The sequence below is a fragment of the Pteropus medius genome, unplaced genomic scaffold (assembly GCF_902729225.1).
Source record: "Pteropus medius unplaced genomic scaffold, Ma_sr-lr_union100, whole genome shotgun sequence".
In the NCBI taxonomy this organism is placed as follows: domain Eukaryota; kingdom Metazoa; phylum Chordata; class Mammalia; order Chiroptera; family Pteropodidae; genus Pteropus; species Pteropus medius.
This window is the reverse complement of record NW_024350924.1, coordinates 263,118-269,048: the sequence shown is the minus strand read 5'-3', so window position 1 is coordinate 269,048 and position 5,931 is coordinate 263,118. Positions and strand designations below refer to the sequence as shown.

Below are 5,931 nucleotides of genomic sequence, written 5' to 3'. Positions count from 1 at the left end.
ATTTAATCCATTAAAAACCATCCATTAAGTAGTCCTTTCCTTGCGTTAGGAAAGTTTTTGTACTTATTGCTGCGATACCGTTAGTACACTGCATTTAAAGTTTTCTTTTACACATCTATCTCCACACAAAATTGTGAACTTTTGGAATATAAAAAATAGCATCCCCATTGCCTGTCTCAGAGCTTGAAATGAATTAAATATTTTTGAAATGAATGCAGACATTCATATACTTCAAGCATCGCATCGTAAGCAGGGAAAGTTCCTAATTTTCATATTGATTCTCATCATAAACAATCTATGTATTACAAGCAAAAACAAATCTCCATTTTTCATGGAAATTTAAACTTTTGAAAATGGCATTTAAAATGCTTATTGATTCTTTGTTTTAGAAATGAATTAGAATGAAGAAAATTAACTTATGCTAAAAAAATCAACCGTCTGCAAATTCATTGTAAATTAGCCTCGGATTAATTAAACACACTCTGAGACTTCTCTCTCAAAAATTAGAAAATAGGAGGAATAAGTAGAAATCGAAAATTAGCAAGTATGGCAGTTCAATTAAAAGGCAACTGTTAGTATGTAAACAAATGTAACACTTGTTATACTTAATCAGAACTAAGTTACTAACGAATCTTTTCACAGATAATTTTTAAAATTCTTAACAATGCTGTCAATTATTAATAGGTCCCTCAAGCAGAAAGAATCCTTGGAAAATGCAATTTGCACTAGGTTATATCGGCTATTAGGAAATGGTAAAGGGAAAACAATTACCATTATTTGCCACAACCACTCCAACTCTACCCACATGTAATAAAGCAAATAAAAATAAGTCTACGGCCATGCCACCCTGAACAAGCCCAATCCCGTCTGATCTCAGAAGCTAAGCGGGGTCGGTCTTGGTTAGTAGTTGGATGGGAGACCACCTAGGAAGACCAGGTGCTGTAGGCATAAGAAATAAAAAATAAGAGATTGTAAGCTGACAAGGTCCTTGCAATCTGTGAGGTCAACCAAGGGTTGCCTCGCCTAAAAAATAAAAATAATAATAATAAAAATAAGGTGATATATTCTTAGATATATGACAGCATTTTTTAAAAAGAGGAACAAAATGCATTTCTGTAGAAGAGTGTTGTTTACATATAAGATTATTCAATTTCAAGACGTGAAAATTAAATTCATTAATTTTCTGGAACATTTTGGAACGTCAAGAATGTGCCAAGCACTGTTGGGTAGCCCCCGGTGCTATGATAGAAGTAGTTATGAGAAATTAGAAGACTAATCAACATCGTAAGGAGTCAGAAAAGCCTTTTAAGGTCTCAAGGATATATACAATCAACTAGGTGAACAGAGGGAGATAATTCCAGGCACAGGACAAGCGTATGTAAAAGGCTCGAAAGTGAAACTAAATACAAGGTTTCTGGAACATTGCATGATTTCCAGGATGTCCATGGGGGTAAAAATACAGGCCTGACCAGAGGTGAAGCTAGAGAAGTGAAAACTCCAGGTAACAGAGGTTCTCGCTGGCTCTGCTTAGGGGTTTGGACTTTACCTTAGGGACAGCGCGAGGTATTTAAAGATTTTAACTTATTGTAAGCTTTTTGGTTTTAAAGGTATCACATTGCCTTCAGTTTGAAGAATGGATTAGAAAGAGACAATGGCAAACATGTCAACGACTTGCTTTGTTAAATTCTTTTGATGATTATAGTGGCCTGAGTTAAAGTAGTCACAGTGGGCAAGGAGAAGTGGAAGCCAGGACTACAAAAAGAACATAAAAAATGCTCGAGTTTCTATATTGGATACTTTGGTAAACGGTGTCTTATTTGTCTCACAGGATTTTAATTTACAAAGGTGACAGAGTGATGACAAAGAGAAGCTCATGCTATTGACGGAAGATTTTTATTACTTACATTTCCCCAGAGGAAGGGGCTCGCTGTGCCATGTAGAGCTGCATGGGATGGTACCAAATTTTGGTCATGGAGGAAGCAGAAGTGAGGAGAAAGCCTAGCTACATCTTTTTTTTTTTTTTTTTTAATTTCCACAGAAGGGTAAGGCTGGGCCGAGTAAATGATTTAGGACTGATCACTCCGAATATTTCCAGCAGGCTTTGGGCTATGGGAATGCTTTCCGGTTTCCTGGTATGCGGCCCTCGGATGATTTCAGACAGGAGAAATACTGGCTTGGTGTGTGAGAGTTAGATAAGAAGGTAGCTGGGGTGACTCAGGATTGGTTGGTTTGCACATGGCTGATGTGCATAAAAACATTGTGATTATATTTAGAAATCAGCAGTATCTCGCCCGCCTACAAGACACCCAAAGGCTGCAGCATCAAAAATACAGAAAAGAAAATATAGTTAATACAATCGGTCCTGTGATGAATGGACACCAAATAAACAAATATAGAATCTAAGAGGACACAGAACAAATGGTGGTACCATTCGCTGAAGTCTCACAGTAATAAAGGCTGGTCTCTTTGTGAGAGGTGGTAAAGGTAGAAATGTTTGAAGTGGTGTTAAAGCATTAAAAGAGAGGTCCGATAGTTAGATATGTAGCTCTGGAAATCAGAAGAGAAATATGTACTTCGGAGCTAAATTTGAGTTATCAGCAGGAGTTATTAGGGAGTCGTCAGGGAGTTATCAATGAGAGCAAAGGTCATACATTGGAAAGATGTCAAGCAGAGGGCATCCACAGGGTAAGAGCAGACTCTGGTAGATGGCTTAGAGTTTAATGTGATCCTTGCTGCAATGGGGTGCAGGAAAAGGCAAGAGGAACGTGAGCTCATTCTTGGGCTCTATCAGACCCTTTGTAATTTGAATATTTTTTATATTTGGCAGCCTGAGTCAGATCTATGAACAAAGTTAAAGTCTAATACATTTGTTAAAGTCTAACAGAGAAGTTATTTATTTTGTTTTGTTTTATAAGAGGCAAAAAAAAAAAAAATCCTTAATACATTAAGACTCCTGACAACATTGATACTTCAGGGAAACCATTGCAAATACATGTTATTTTTTAAAAAGCTGTATATATACATATATATTTTTTAATGTGGACAGAGCTGTAATAATTAATAAGCATGACAATAGGCTTGTCTCATTTTATAAAAAAGCTCTGTGGATTTATCTTCACAATAAACTAGAATATTCTAAAGAGATGTTCATGCTGAACATTTTGAACTACGTTTGTGAGACAGTACTCATATATATTGTATTTGAAAATTTTAAATAGCTATATCCCTAAAAAAATTTAAATTAATCAGTCCCTTGGATATTCTCTTTGATACGGCTATAAATTGGTAGGATAAAAATTTTTAAATAAACTTGTGCATTTTTCTCTGCATGTGTTTCTCCATCTAGGAGAAATATATTTAACTGATTTTACTTCAAACTGTGAGACTTCATTGAATCAGTTTGATTTAGCTATCCCCAAAGTACCCCCATGGAGTTATTACAGTGTTTGACTAGTGCATAGAAATGAAGAAGCCCAGAGAGGCTAGAGTTTGGAGAGAAAAGAGAGAAGGTTTGTCATGATGCAGAGATCCTGAGACATGGACAGATTAGATATGTATTTAGGAGGCAGAAGTGATAGGTTGTATTGATGGATTTGATGTAGAAGTTGAGAGAGAAAAAAATCCAAGGTAATTTTTAGTTTTCTGGCTTGAGCACTTAGGTGGTTGAAAGACATTGCCAACTTGAGGAAAACTGGATCACATACATCTTTTTTTTTTTTCCATTAGCACTTAACTTTAATTAGTAGTTTAGATGAAGAATAGACTAGAATAGTGTTTAAAACAAATTTCTGAAAAGTCACATTTATATAAGAAAAAAAAAAGCCAGCAGAAGTACAAAAAAGGTGAAGCTTGTATTATTGCACTTAGATGAAATACGCTGTTCAGGGTAGCATAATACTTAAGTCTCACAGGGTCAGGAGTAAGAGATAAACACAAGAGGACAAACTCTCGAGTAGTATTTACTCTGGATTCCAAACACTCTAGTGGCCTCAAAAATCTTTAGCCTTTCTAAACGTTCAATCAGAGCTCTTTTCATAAATGACTGCTGTGTCTTAGTTACAACAATGCTCTTCATTCCAACTCATGGGCAAGTGTTAAGGTACAGCTCTACCTCACAGGATGGGACACCTATTACACAAAACCACCCAGAGCCTCAGGCCATGGAAAAGTGGGGAAGGGAGCAAATTAAGCAAATCATAATTTCTATTTGAGAAATATAAGTATTGATGCTTTCAAGTACCCAGGATAGATGCAAAGTAGGCATGAGAATATTGGTCTGGAGCTCAGAGGCAAGGTCTATGTGATAAATACTTGAGAGTTATTAGCATATAGACACACTTGTAGGAATACATGCTATTGAAATTAATTGGAAAGACTGAGCCCACAAGAGAAAGATGGCCTAGGATGTAGTCCTGAAAAGAAATCTGTACTGGAGAACAGAATAATACTAAAAAGAAAATTAAAAAATGTGATGAGATAAAAATAGTTATTGAGATTACACTAATGCAATACAATGAAAGCCAAGAAACAGAATATTTCAAAACAACACATTTTCTACTCATTTGAACACTATTAATAAGTTTAATAAGATTAAAATTAAGAACTCTGTTTTCCTAACAGAGTTAGAGGTCTGAACAAGTAGACTGAGACGAGGGGTAGGGAAGCCTGCAGTTGTTTGGAAAGTTGACTGGCAGTGAGATGTGGAGTCCATGTGTTGTAGAAAACTTCTGAAAAGCTTGAAGATTAGAGGAAGAGTGAAAAGTTGATGCACTGAGTATTTTAAAAACAGCAAAACAGCTCAATGAAATTCAGACTGTTGTTGCTTTTGTTGTTCTTGCTGTTTTAATAAGTTCTTTTGCTTTTAAAATGAGAATTACTGGGTCACATTTGGCTGTTAATTACAATGATGCTAAAAAATGCTTGGGAGAAATTTTCCTAAGCAGGTAAAAGGGGATGCGATTCATAATACAGGTAGAAAGTTTGGCCTTTGCTGGAAAGAGAAAACTTTCTTCGTTGTAAAAGAGAAGAGAAGATGGATGTAAATAGAAAGTAAGGTTGCTCATTTGCGAATGGTAAAGCTTCTACTAACGCGATACATCACGAGAAGACTCTATCGGCTATTCTTGGTTGTGTCTGGGAAAGAAAAAAAGAAAATGACCATTAAAGAAGAGTGTACAAGACAGAGAATAGTCAGGCCAGAGAGTGAAGAGGTGACATTGATACTGAGCAGTATCAATGACTGAGGGAATGGAATGGCAATCATGAATTTATAATTTATATTCACAAATTTATATCATAAATGGACATACCCATTTGTATGATTTTTCTCCATTAATATTTAGTCGCAGAGTAGAAAAAAATGCTGTTAATTTATTAATCCAAGGCTGGGGTTAGTTATGAGACTATGTTGGAATGAGACTGGATCTGGTTGGGTTTGTATATTTACAAGAAAATATTTTAATTTTGATGCATAACTCTAAGCTAGATAATTAGGAGGAGTAAATAAAAAAGGCCGGTGGGCACAGAGAAGGCGAGGCTATCAATGGAGTTTTTCATGACATTAAAGAATAGTTACATGTGAGGCACTTATTTTGCCAAGTACGATGAAGGATTTATATGGTGTTTGTGAGAGCACTGGATATTTAAATATCTGATTTAGACTGTGGTTTTTAATGATCAAAATATTAAGAGGTTTACATAGAAATAGGTAGCTAAGGTAGATGTAGACATGAGAACATTAAAAAACTGAGAATCAAGTGCTAAGGGAGGCTCATACACTCATATATAGATGTCATCCAAAGCTGATGGCAGGACTCTGATGTAATGACAATGAATGTGAACAGGCAAGAAGTTAAAGCTTTCAGTGAATAATATAAAGTTCAAAGAATTTGGTACACGAAGTCAGTATATGATCACAAAAATACAGGAGCT

General features: G+C 35.6%; 1 pseudogene; it reads left to right on the top strand.

Moving 5' to 3' along the window:
* Positions 1–829: 829 nt before the first annotated feature.
* LOC120585264 (uncharacterized) lies at positions 830–948 on the top strand (annotated as a pseudogene).
* The last annotated feature ends 4,983 nt before the right edge of the window (positions 949–5,931 follow it).